This window comes from Apium graveolens, chromosome 1, assembly GCF_009905375.1.
Source record: "Apium graveolens cultivar Ventura chromosome 1, ASM990537v1, whole genome shotgun sequence".
Lineage (NCBI taxonomy): Eukaryota > Viridiplantae > Streptophyta > Magnoliopsida > Apiales > Apiaceae > Apium > Apium graveolens.
The window spans coordinates 55,740,221-55,755,259 of NC_133647.1; positions in this window are offsets into that span (position 1 = coordinate 55,740,221).

Sequence of the window (15,039 nt, forward strand, 5' to 3'; positions counted from 1 at the left end):
GGTGTTGCTACACTCCGGTAAATAAATTAACCGTCTACAATATAAGAACAACAAAGTTCCTAGTTTATACAAAGATTTATAAATCAATTCCTATACAATAATTTAGCTTTTGTTTGTACTAGGATTTAATTATCGTGTAACGTTTATAAACAAAAAGTTTGAGCTTCTCTATAAATTCTTTGTTGCAATTTTCAGCTCTTTTGGGAGAGAAGAAGTTGAACAGAACAATACAATTACTGAATTCTTTTGCTGTTTGTGTAAATTTTATTTTCAATAATGCGTGGCTGAAGAGAGAGATGAGATCAGGAATATTCCTTTTAACCTGCGACATTATTGTACCAACATGCGACTAGCTTATTATACTCAACTCGCGAATAGTAAAGACATAAATATTTCCTAACCTGCGACTACTCTACAGGTACTTAATAAAAAAAAACAAAAACAACCTACATAAACAACATGCGACAGGTTGTTACATTTATTAACCTGCGACTAACATTTGTTAGTTTTTTGATTTCTTGTTTTTTCTTTTCTTTTTCTTTTTTCTTTTTTTTTTGTTTTCTTTTGTTTTCGTATTTTTTTTCCTTTTTTTGTTTTGTTTTCTTTTTCTTTTTCCTCTTTCTATTTGCTTTTTCCTTTTTATTTTTGTATTTTCTTTTATTTTTTGTATTTTCTTTTATTTTTTGTATTTTCTTTTCATTTTTTTAAGTTTAAATTGTAACTAAATTAATTTATTAAATAAACTTTAAATATAACTTATATAAATAAACTAATTTAGATTTATAAAATAAACTAATTTAAAGTTTATAAAATAAATTATTTTAAGTTTATTAAATAAATTATATTAAAGTCCATTAAATAAAATTATTTAATTTAACAATTAAACTTTGAGTTTCGCCAGTCCGCCGAGCCGCTTATCTGTATTCCCCGCGCATCTCTTCTCGTACTTTAACAGATAAAAGTTCAATCCAAGTACGTTCCTCAACTTAACAATTCTTCTATAAATAATACTGTTAGGTCCCAATGTGTTTGTAGAAGGGGGGTTGAATACAAACGTTACCAAATAATCGAATAAAATGCGGAATAAAAAATGTGAAACAAAATTCAAGTTAAATAAAAATATTATTAAACTTGAAATGTGTTACAACAACTGTATCGATTACAAGGTATTAATCTCAAATCAATTATCACAAATCTAGAATAAATTCGACATGAACTTTTTCTATTTTTGCAATAATTAGAATCAAATGCTAAACGCGATTTGAGATTAAGTTCTAGGGATTTTAATCCGCTAGATTGATATACAAGAACAAGATAAAGATTTCTAGTGGATTAGATTTAACATTACAATCTAGAAATTATGATCTTGAATAAAGCAGATGAAAATAAAATGTTTTGCTGCAGCTGCTGTCTCTTGTTCTTGACTTGTGTGTATTTTGATTGAGTTAAAAAATGATATGCTGCTTCTCTGCTTCTATTTAATCAATCAGCTGATTCAATTGAATTGGAATGACAATCCTTTAAGCTTGCAAGACTTTCGGTAGGACAATTGAATGAACTAGCAAGACAATCTGAATGAACTAGCATGACAATCAGAATGAACTAGCAAGACAATCATCCTCCTGATGTAACTTTCGGTGTGACAATTGAATATGGCCTAGCATGACAATCGGTATGACAATCCTGATTGTCATGCTAGTTCATTTTCAATTGTCTTGCTGATTTAATGCTTGAATTTAATCCAATTAAACTTCTGAAAATTCCTAAAATTCCTAGAATTAATTCAGAATTAATTAATCAATTAATTCAATTAATAAATAAATTATTCTTCGCAGATATAATTTATTTTCTTAATTAAATTAGATGACTCAATTAATTAATAGAGAATTAATTCTAGTCTTGAGCAGCAACCATTCTTCTGCAAATCTTCTGAAAATCACTGAAAATTATGAATCAATTCCACCACTTCAACGTTGACACTCGATGTACTGTCTGGTTCATGAGTGACTAACTTCCGTGACGTTTCTTCATGTCTTGACTCTGACACTTTGATTTTCTTCAGATTAAATCCTTGTAATTAATTGATACTCTGACGAGATCTCTGTCACTTGATTAAATCCACGATCTTGATTTATTATCACTGAGGCATGATCAACTTCTTGAACTTCTTCCAGTGAATTAACTCCTCAAGTCTGTAGATGAACATTGTCTCTGAATCCTTTGACAGATATTACTTTGCGAGATCTCTTTGACGGTCGATCCACTATTTACTTATTACATTCTTATTTGAGTTGAGTTGAATCCTCGAATATACAAATAGGTCTATGACATATGACTTACAATCTCCCCCTATTTGTTTGTTAGACAATAACACACAAATACCTAGAGGATAACTCAACTAACAAATAAGAAAAAGATATAAACATACATGCAAAGTAAATAGCAGAAAAGTTCTGGACTAGATTTAACATTTTCCAGATTCCAAGTAGATGTTCCTCTAGACTGAACATATCTTCAAGTAGTTCCATCTTCATTTGTACAACCACATTTCCTGTTGAGAAGCCCATATCTCTTGCTTCTCCCCCTATGAGAATCAACTGATTAAAGAAGATCACCTTCGTTTTACCACCTCTCCCGTACAATAGGATCCGCAGATAAAAACCAATGGTACTCCCCTAACAGCTTCTTCCCTTACTAGGAAATCACCTTGTGTTTACCACCTCTCCCGTACAATAGGATCCGTAGTTACAAACAACAATGGTGTGGTGTAGTGTACATTTTTAGGATCTTTTTCTTCCTCCCTGCTATTTCTCCCCCTTAGTTGAGGAATCCTCCAAACTATTTCTTAAGCTTTTATCTCCCCCTTAAAGAAGGAATGTATGCCGTCGTCTGAAGGAGTTCTCATATTTCACTTGGTTGGAAAAGAAATAACAAGTAGTTTCTTTTTCTACCTCACTGTGAGTGTGTGATTGTGTTTTAGTGTACCTCACATGTGTTTCACTCTTCTCTCCACTCGTGTTTACACTCATTCTCACAAGTGTATCACTCTTCTCTCATAGCTCCATAATCCAGCTGTACCTGCAAGGAAAATCACCTTAGCCATCCTTAAGGAGGTCACAGGTGGTGCAATGGGAGTTCACAAATCCCCATCCTTGTTAAACTCGTCAGATGAATCTGAGTCATAATCTACAAGTTGCTAGTTTCCCTTTTAGGGTTCCAGATTTGAATTCTGGGAAGGTAAACAATGATCCAACGAATTTAGCATAAAGATCAAAGTTCCCTTCTAATGTCTGTGAAGACATTTCCTTGTGACTTATCAGGTAATATCTGAATCATTGTCAACAAGTTGCCGATCTGCACCTATGTCAGATCCACTATCCGCAGATGCATCCAGGGGATTTAAGCCTGGAGAGGTAGACACTGACCACTGACATATGGCTTTTGGATCAGTATCCTCTCCTAACACCTGTAAAGGCAATTGGTCCACTAACGAACCTTGAACAATCGAATCTGACCTTAAAATGGTCGAAACTCTTGTTTCCGTCAACTCATCCTTTGTGTGTGTAACCTCTCCTTGTGCATCAAGAATTGATTATGTTTGAAGTGGTGACACTACATCGGATACCTTGGCCGACAGGCAAAATTCAATAGACTCACCCTGTTGAGAGAATGAATCTAGTAACAGTTTTTGTGCCTTTTCAGCCATTACATCTTTTTGAGAAGATGTATGGGGGCTAGCAGTTGTCTCGGTTTAAATACTACTCATCTATGTATGAGACAGAGCCACTGGGTTGACTACAGAACCTTCCTTATGTGGTGCACTAGGCACTATCTCCCTCACGCTCATTCATACTACATTTAGTGGTAAGAGAGTGGTGGTTGGTTCTATTTTTGTGTTTGTCTTTACAGTCTGGGATAGACGTTATGGGTTTTCAACCTCATGACTGTCAATGAAAGAAAGTCATTGGAGACTGAACCTGTAACACAGAATATATGGTAATAGAGAGAAAATGATTTACAATAGTGATTTCAAAAGATTTTACATGAAATAAGAAATCACTAATGTAGAAAGAAGTTTAATTTTTGTTTTTCAATATGAATGAGTTTTTGATAAAACATTGATCACTTAGGGTAAAGTCTAAGTAATTCTCATTCATGTCAAAAGCTTACAAATATCTGCAACATAATGTTAACAAGATATCATTGACCGATACTTGTCAAGTACTTTAGATACTAATTGTTATGTTGCATAATCAATATATCACTGCACATATAAAACAATATGATTGTGCTTAGTGATAAGATAGTTATTAATATGACGACTCTACTTATTCATATAAAATTATAACTTCTGTTAGAGTGCCATACCATGTTCTTGACGATTGCTTGAGCAGTATACTAGTTCATACCAACCTGAAGTGAGATTGTGAAGAAGAAATTGCATAGTCCAATAGATCTGCAGCTGCAAAGTCCATGAACTGTGGTGCATTGACTTCCTCTTATAACTCACCAATCAGGAGTACACTTGTACACATCTTACTAGAGTACAATTCCAAGTGTAATGTGCAGCAGGTGCCTGATATGTCGTAATATTCTCAAGTCTCGTCACTGGTGCTATATGTTGGATACTGCTTCCTGATAATAACCTAGCACAATATACAAAATTACAATGATAACATTCCGAGCTTGCAAACAGCCATATCCCTCAGATAAACCTTTGCTGTTATCTCCAAAGGTAACCAGGGGGCTAGCTTTCTCAACCACATTTGATAGCAGGGCTCTATCTCCGGTCATATGCCTTGATGATCCACTGTCAAGAATCCACACTACCGGTTATACTTGTTTAATGCCCTGCACTACAAATGGATTAGACCTTCTTCGGAACCCAAACTTGGTTGGGCCCGGCATACTTGTAGAACTGTCCTTTGTCAGGCAAAACAACATTTTTAATTTTAATTGTCTCAACTTTCTCAATGACTGAACATTTGACCTTGTAAACAGCCTTAACAAATTTCTGTTTAAGCTTAGGCACAAATGTCTCCTTTCTAGCCTTAGAAGGACTAGCAGTCTTAGACCTATCATGCTTCTTGTTATTCACATGCTGACGAGGAGTAGTCTTATCATTAGACACATGCTTACCATTAAAATAAGCATACATCATATTAAAAGCACAAGACATACAATTAGCAACACCACATGCTTTATGAGAGTGATTAACAGCAGGCAATTTATGCATGGTAGACATGGCATTATTGTTATCCAACTCATGTGTGTCTGAGTTAGTCTCAGTTGCTTTCACAACTTTGACTGGAACTTTCAACTCACTTGACTTGGAAACAATCTTCTCATTAGCATGATCTTCAGCACGTATTTCTTCATGAATAACAGAAGAGGTCGCATCAAATGGTTCAGCAATTGATGCTTTATAGAGGGGTTCATCAACACCCTTAAGCACATGTGGTACTTCCCTCCCTTTAGCATAGACATGAGGAGGGGAGTTTATGCCTAATTCTCCAATAGCAGCATTGTAATCATATCCTATTCCAGATGTTTGATTAACAGCTTGCTTACTGTAGAACTCTTTAGCCTTCGAACAAGAATTGAAGTAGGCTCTAACCTTAGTCTCAAGACCGGTGATCTTGTCTTTGAGAATAGTTTCGAGTTTTCTATAACAGTCAACTCTATTCTCTAGAAAAGATACCTGTTCTTTTAATTTGTCTTGATTAATATGCACAAGTCTTAATTCATTGACCTCTTTCTCAAGGTCTGTGATCTTTAAACTTAACAGTTCATTATCACGACGTGCACAATCTAAGTTACCTCTTAGATGATAAACCATTTCAGCATCAGAAAGTTTTACCTCTATTCTTGACGATGAAGCTTTTCCATCAACAGCCATAAGAGCAAGATTTCCTTCATCTTCATCTTCACTGTCAGTATCATCCCAGCTTCTTCCCTTTGCCAGATAAGCCCTTTCAGAGTTCTTTCTTACTTGCTTTGGCTTCCTACATTCTGTGGCAAAGTGTCCCAACTCATTGCAGTTATAGCATCTAATGGTGCTCCGATCAACCATCCCTGTTTTGTATCCACCACTGCTGGTGTTAGAGGATGAAGATCCACCTTTCTGGAATTTGTTGTAGTTGGACTTGTACTTAAGCTTGGGATTCCTCTTGAATCTGACATGGGAGAATCTCTTGACAATTTGGGCCATTGACTCGTCTTCCAATTGCTCCAGCTCTTCCAAGGAATAAAAATCATCACTTGATTGATTTGTAGTAGGAGGATCATATTCTGCTACTAACTCATTTTCCTCACCCTTGGAAAACTGTACCATTCTTTCTAACTGTTGAGATTGTTGTTGTTGTTGACCTTCAGCTACAAGTGCATTAGATGTGCTGACCATTCTATCCTTCCCGTAGACTTCCTTCTGTTGAATCTGCTCCAACTCATAAGTTTTTAACACTCCATAGAGTCTGTCCAAAGAAATCTCACTCAGATCTCTAGCTTCTCTAATGGCAGTGATTCTATGTTCAAGATGAGCTGGCAGTGTTAAAAGGAACTTTTTGTTGACCTCCCTGATTGAATAATACTTTCCATTGATGTTCAGGTTGTTGATCAACGCATTGTACCTCTCAAACACTTCAGTAATTCCTTCTCCTGGATTTGATTTGAAATGTTCATATTCAGAGGTTAGGATTTCCAACTTGTTCTCCCTAACTTCCTCTGTGCCTTCATTAATTACCTCAATAGTTTCCCACATGTGTTTAGAATTTTTACAGTTCATCACATGTCTGTTCATCAAGGGATCAAGGGAATCAATTAATATTAATTGAAGGCTGGCATCCAAGGAGGCTTCTTCCTTCTCAGCAGGAGTAAAATCTTCAGGCTCTTTTGGATAGGTTCTAGCTTCAGTAGTCACCACACCATCTATTATTACCTCCGGTTCAATAACCATCGGAGTTTTTATACCCTTCTTTAACAAGTTTGAATATTTGGGATTTGCAACTTGTAAAAATAATAGCATCTTCTTCTTCCACATGATATAATTCTCTTTATCAAATTGTGGAATTTTAACGGTTCCAACTTTATGTGAAGTCATTATGAATTTTTGAATAAATAAAAATTCAAGGAGTTGAAAAATCACAAAAGTCTAGGATCTTGATTTGTTCGTTAATCAGAAGGCTCTGATACCAATTGTTAGGTCCCAATGTGTTTGTAGAAGGGGGGTTGAATACAAACGTTACCAAATAATCGAATAAAATGCGGAATAAAAAATGTGAAACAAAATTCAAGTTAAATAAAAATATTATTAAACTTGAAATGTGTTACAACAACTGTATCGATTACAAGGTATTAATCTCAAATCAATTATCACAAATCTAGAATAAATTCGACATGAACTTTTTCTATTTTTGCAATAATTAGAATCAAATGCTAAACGCGATTTGAGATTAAGTTCTAGGGATTTTAATCCGCTAGATTGATATACAAGAACAAGATAAAGATTTCTAGTGGATTAGATTTAACATTACAATCTAGAAATTATGATCTTGAATAAAGCAGATGAAAATAAAATGTTTTGCTGCAGCTGCTGTCTCTTGTTCTTGACTTGTGTGTATTTTGATTGAGTTAAAAAATGATATGCTGCTTCTCTGCTTCTATTTAATCAATCAGCTGATTCAATTGAATTGGAATGACAATCCTTTAAGCTTGCAAGACTTTCGGTAGGACAATTGAATGAACTAGCAAGACAATCTGAATGAACTAGCATGACAATCAGAATGAACTAGCAAGACAATCATCCTCCTGATGTAACTTTCGGTGTGACAATTGAATATGGCCTAGCATGACAATCGGTATGACAATCCTGATTGTCATGCTAGTTCATTTTCAATTGTCTTGCTGATTTAATGCTTGAATTTAATCCAATTAAACTTCTGAAAATTCCTAAAATTCCTAGAATTAATTCAGAATTAATTAATCAATTAATTCAATTAATAAATAAATTATTCTTCGCAGATATAATTTATTTTCTTAATTAAATTAGATGACTCAATTAATTAATAGAGAATTAATTCTAGTCTTGAGCAGCAACCATTCTTCTGCAAATCTTCTGAAAATCACTGAAAATTATGAATCAATTCCACCACTTCAACGTTGACACTCGATGTACTGTCTGGTTCATGAGTGACTAACTTCCGTGACGTTTCTTCATGTCTTGACTCTGACACTTTGATTTTCTTCAGATTAAATCCTTGTAATTAATTGATACTCTGACGAGATCTCTGTCACTTGATTAAATCCACGATCTTGATTTATTATCACTGAGGCATGATCAACTTCTTGAACTTCTTCCAGTGAATTAACTCCTCAAGTCTGTAGATGAACATTGTCTCTGAATCCTTTGACAGATATTACTTTGCGAGATCTCTTTGACGGTCGATCCACTATTTACTTATTACATTCTTATTTGAGTTGAGTTGAATCCTCGAATATACAAATAGGTCTATGACATATGACTTACAAATACCCAGATTCCTTTCATGAGTTGTTGACGCCTTGTGCAACCGGTCTGGTTCACAGACGACTAACCCCGATTCAGGTCTTCGTATTATAGCCTTGATTACATTGTTAAGCTTGCAACAACTTTATCGCTTCGGACAGTGACTGTCAATAAACAAATGTACTTTCACTGGAATCCTTTCTGATACTTTAGACAACATCTTCATTGTTACTACAATCTTGAATACTTCATTCACTATTCTTCACCGATGCTTGAATATATAAATGAACTCCTGTAAGTGAGTATAACTTCAAGACTGCAGTTGTCTTCTTTCACCTCTGTCTATATCATGTCTTTAATTCTTCAGATTCCTATGCTTCGAACACTGTCTATCTTCAATCAATGCTAATACACTGAAATCTTCTGTTAGCACTTATATACTGAATCTTTATCATTTCTGAAACCTTGAAAGTCTTTAACCTTTATTCTTCACTGAGGCATGATCATATTAATGAACTTCTTTCAGTGACCTGTAAACAGACTTCAAGCTTTCTTCTAATCCTTTGATTCTTTATATTTGCCTTGTCTTCATTTCTTCTGATTTCTTGTGTAGTCGTAGTATTATTAACCTGTCCTATTCCAATGTTGTTCTCGTGTTGAGTTATCACGTAACTGTTCATATAGCTACGCAGTCTCACCTACACTTGTCCACCAAGTTTCCTAACACAATTCTAACAGTAGACCCACCATTATATAAATGGCTCTATCCCTCAATCTAGAACTATATTTTTGGCTTGATTCTATAAAACATAGAGATACTAGGCATCTTGCGAGGACAACCAGTTTACGAACGCGAGAACTCATTAAAACTCAAAACTCACCAATCCTAGCATTAAATACTAACGAACTCTAGTTTTCATTTCACAATATTTGGCGCCGTCCGTGGGAAGATAACAACAACCATGGTGTACCCACGAAGCAGAATTAACATTAAAACCAATGATTCAATCCCTACAAGGACACTCTCGTCCTCCGTTAAGATCCCAGCGCACTCGACCTACGCCATACAAAAAGGAGGAGTTCCAGCACCGAATGCTGACGCCCAACCTCAAAAGACGAATACCCTGACCCAAGATCCACCTCTAGGGACGAATTTATCAACTCTCCAAGAAACGAATCTCCCTCTTCAATAGCTGCACTTGCCGTTAAACTCTCAGCCCGTGGGAAATGAGTTTTCAACGGTCGTGACTTCAGGAACTACCAACCCACCTTACATGATGCCTTTATACCCTGAGGTTGAAGGAAGTGGTGTAAATCATCATGTAACGTAATTATGTAATTGAGAAATTATAACTCAACATAAAACGGAAACATATAAAGAATATTAACTGTGAAGCACATGAACCCTGAATATGAAGATCGAATAAATATAAAGAATCAAAATATGAAATTAATGCTCCAAGTCCGTAACCAGTACATTGAAAGAAGTTCATTAATATGTTTAAACCTCCGTGAAGAATAAAATGTCAAAGAACTTCTAGTGATAATGAAATGTATTGATTTGAAGTATTGAAGATCAAGGGTTTCAATAATTGAAGTAATGAATGACCAAAAGGCTGTATCAGTTCAGAATTATAAAAAGGATTGAGTAAATCCAATTCAGTGCAAGTCTTTTATAAACCAGACCAGTGCACTAAACGTCAGCACATCAGAAAAGGATTAAATTAATCATTCAGAAGAAATGAGGCTGTTACAAAAAAGAGAGGATTAACAAGGGAAAGATTAGAGCTTTATTTAAGAAACCTAGAAAATATTCTAAGTGTGGAAGCACTCCCACTCTAGGCGCTAGTGGGGTTCCCTTGGTTACCTCTAGGAACAACTGAGCTGAAATTTTCTAAGGCACAATAGCCTTTCTCTCTTGGCGCAAATGGAAAAATAATTTTAAGTCAAGATTTCAGTTTTCCCTTTGGAGTTAAAATCTCCAAGGCATATTCTCCTTTCTTAGCGCAAGTTGGAACAAATTCTAAGGCAAACATTTTATAATACTCTTGGAGCAAATGAGTAATTTTCTAAGGCAAGGAGTTCCACTCTAGGCGCAAATTGATTTATTCTTTAAGTGTTTTGCACACTCTAGGAGCAACTGAGTACTTTGGTTTTATCATTGTTACATAAGCAATTTAATTAACACTAGGCTGTCACGTGTACAAATGAATTGAAGTCTACACTCAAACGAAGAAGAATGAAATTCAATTCATTCAGTTATCTTCCTCAACAACCAATTGTGTCTTTACGAAGCTCCATTGAAGGCTCTATTTATTAAGCTTGTAAACATACCGTTAGGCTGTTGAATTTATTGTAGCTAATCATTTATTTGAATAGAGTGTAGTAACCTAAAGGTTTATATTTCTCGAATTATTTTGTGCCTATTTTGATTCCGTACATTTAACGAGGAACTTGAAATGAATCGGAAAAAGTTATACATATCATATTTAACTCCCCCTTCTACGATACTTTAGGATTAACAATTGGTATCAAAGCTTGTTGATTGACTTACAAATCAAGATCCGGAGAAAAAAAATAAATTAAAAAAGTTCTTGAAAAATTTTCATAAATTTTTTTAGTTTTTAAAAATTCTCAATCTAGAAACTTTTGAATCTTAAATAATTTTATTCCGCCAAGATGATGTGTAACCAAAGAATTGGAATATATCAAGGTTCCCCCATTTGATCGAGAACATTACAACCTATGAAAGAAAAAGATGATGTTGTTCATTAAAGCTTCAAATCCATTATATATTGGGATATTACTGAATGGTTCTTATGTTCCGATGGAAATGGTTGCTGAATCGAGTACCACTACCGGTGTAAGAATTACTTCTACATCCACTCCCAGGGATTCGTCCAAATACACGGAGACCGACAAAGAGGTGATAAATCGGGATACATGTCTTCAACTCATAATAGTGGAATCGACTGACAAAGATATGACTCATCAACTCTTAGAAGGTAATAGTGCAAAGCAAATATGAGAAACTATTGGGTTGTTAATTGAAGGTACTGCTGAAGTCAAAGAAAACAGAATGGATATCCTGACGACTCAATATGAAGCGTTTAAACTACAACCCGGAGAAATACTTTCTTCTCTCTTTAAAAGATATGCAAGACTTCTGAGCGAGTTGAAGTTATAAGGGAAAGTTTGTCCGATACGTGAATCTAATAGGAAGTTCATACTGACTCTACCAGTTTACTTGGAACAAGAGAACACATCCATCAGAGAAAGGCTTGACTTCATCAATATGCCCCTGGATGTGATTTATGGAAAATAGAGAACCCATGAATTGGAACAAGAGTAGAGAGCTATAATATATGGCCCTGGTTCTGTTGACAACAAGAGTACCGAACTTACAAAAACCACTACAGTTATTGCTCGTGAACCTAAAACTTCGGAAGCTAAGGTTGCACCTTCCTCGACAATCAAGGAAATTGTTGTAGCTGAAATTGCTCAAGGTGAGACCGAATATGAAAGTGAGTTCTATATTCAGGAAGAACTTAAAGAGTTGGAAGATAAATCAATGGTTTACATGGCTTCAAAATTCAGTCATATTAGATTTAGAAGAAAGCCAATTATAAGTCAAGGGGTTCATCTCAAAGATTTCAGAAAGGAAGCTACTCATCAGGGTCAAGCTCCAGACGAGGGTACAAGTCATAGCAAGGTAGAAAAAAGAAAATAAGATGTTACAACTGCTATGAATTAGGGCACTTCGCATCTGAATACAGAAAGCCCAAGGAAGCAAAAGGAAAGGATTCATATGAAAAGAAAGAAACTTACGAAGATCTGAAGAGAGAGAATGAGAAGCTGAAACAAAAGCTGAATGCGTATGTGGTTAAAGAGAAGGGAAGAACATACATTGTTGTAGAAAAATCTGGGATGATATTGATTCAGATGAAGAGGAATAGTATGTTAATCTAGCTCTTATGGTAGATTTTGTGGAGAAATCACCACAATCATCTCAAGTTCCTGAACTTACCACTATTGATATGTATGAATCTGAATACAAATTTATTGTGCATAAACTTACTCTAGAATTGTATAATGTTCATACAAGCATGCTTGCATATAAACTTTAAAATGATAAGTTAGTTCTTAAAGTTGAAAGTCTGACCACTAGGAATGAAGAACTAGAATTGCTTGTAGTATCCTTAGAAGAACTTAAGCAGAAAAATGAGTACCTAGAGAATAAGGTTAAGTGCAACACAGACATATAAGCCACTCTTAGAACCTAAATTATTAATTTAGAAAAGAAGTTACAGGCCTTTAAAAATGCAGCTTTGACTCAGAAGGAGATAATTAATAGTCATAGGTTTAAGTTTAAAACATCAAAAGTACTTGACTATTCTAAGTTAGCAGGTAAGAAACATGTTTGTGCATAAGAGACAAATGAGTTTGTCCCTCAGAAGGTACCATATGTTATTAAGGATGCTATGTCTCCATTGTTCACTGAACCTGTTTTAGAACCTTTAGATGATGTAAGTTTGTTAATCAATGAGGAATTGATTGTTGAGGATAAGAAGAAAGAGAAGGTAGAGCTATCCCCTGAGACCCCTAAGATTTCAGTTAGTAAGGAAAAACCCAAAATTAACCAAGGTAACAAGGTGGATAAACAAGGACCAGGCACACTAAGAAATCAGATACCATAGATGACTTTAAGACTGATGATATTGTTAAGGTTAGGTATAATAAGAACAGGAATGGTAAGGTAGGTGTGAATAAGAAGTCCAATTTTGCATCTTCCTCATCTACATCTAGCAAATTATGTAATAAATGTAATTCTAATGCGCACCTTACACATGCACGCACTAAGATTAAAGTCGAATATGTTGCAACTTCTAGTATGCCTGTCATGCCTAGTTTTCACGAGCTCTGTGGCGTAGCTGGTTGTATGCCATGTGTATTTGTTACCATGTCTGATTATTATAAAGCTTTTCATGCAACTGCTAGCACTTGCAAGGACACTAAGACAAGCATGAGTAATTAGCACATACATGCAAAGACTGTAGTACCTCCTATCTCTAAGTCTGACAACATAGATGTCAAGTCTAGCACTGAGAAGGAAACAATCAAAGTGAAAGCTAAGCCTGTTAAGGTTACATCAAATGTTGATCCTGTTTCTACTCCTAAACCTTCAGGACTGTTAGGTCCAAAAGGTACATACAGAGGGGGGTGAATGTATGTTCTTTGTTTTTATCAATTTAATGCAGCGGTATATCAAAACAAAAAATGAGACAAACAAACATAAGGAGATTCATGAAATAATTCTTGTTATTAAGAAATTAAACCCCCATAAATGAAGAAGTTGGGGTTTCTTACAACTCCGAATATAAATGATTTGAAAAAACAAGTATAAAAAGAACCAAATACAATAGCTATCAATCTAGTGTTCTTTTTATCACTCAAAAGTCTATAGCTTCTTTATCAAATGATAATCAATACACACAAGGAATCTATAAAAGATGAGTGTTTCAAATGTAAGACTTTAATGGTGTAAATCAAATTAGGAAGCACTTCTCTCCTTAATTTCAATAAATGCAATCGAACAATTCTCCGAGAAAATAAATTCTGCAGAGCTTCGCTTGAATCTGATAGGTTGATGTTAGAGGGAGAATTATACGTGAAATCACCAGAACCAAGTATTTAAAAATGTACAACTTGCATATTTATGTTACTTGCATCCCTGAGCTTCACAAACCATTTAACTTGTGACCAGGAGGAATGTAATAGCACTTAAACTTTTTTCTCCTTATTGGCGACTAGGAATGCACCCTATATCTCCTAACTTACGACCTTGAGGCTAACAAGGTGCCAACTTGCGACCTATGGATGCTCTAAGGAGTTTACAGGAGACCAAAGCAATGCAAAGAGGATTTTTCCACTTAGTTTGTCATGCATTCCATTTAACTTACGACTAAGGAATTCTAGACTGCTAGCTTGAGATCCAATCCCCTTGTATGAAGAATTACTTGCGACTCTTGAGCTAGGGAGGATGTTACTTGCGACCTAGCTACTTCTTGAATGCTTAGTAAAGATTCTGTGGGGCCATGAAGCATATGGGCATCATTCCTCTCTCCTCCTCATTTCTTACTTACGACCAAGACCTAGGAGTATGGCTAGGAGAGCATTTTTGCCTTAGAAACATTCTCATACAAGCTAACTGGCGACCAAGAGTGTTAATCAAGCACTTCTGAATTTCTTTTTGCTCTTATTTATTCCCTGAGGCTCGTACCAGGTCAAGATCAGTTCCTGTACTTAGATATTGAATTGTATTTATAAGATATTGCTTCTGATATTCAATATACTGATCATCGTGAATCCTACTACAATGTAATAATCACTTTGACTTAGTTTCTGTAGAGCACTGTAATCCCAAAGTTGTCTTGTCTTTAAATCTTCTCTCTTGAGTCTTCGTTTAAATCATAAAATCTGTATTCCCAGATATGAATCCTCACTTGAAAATATTCCTAATGATAATACTCAATTTC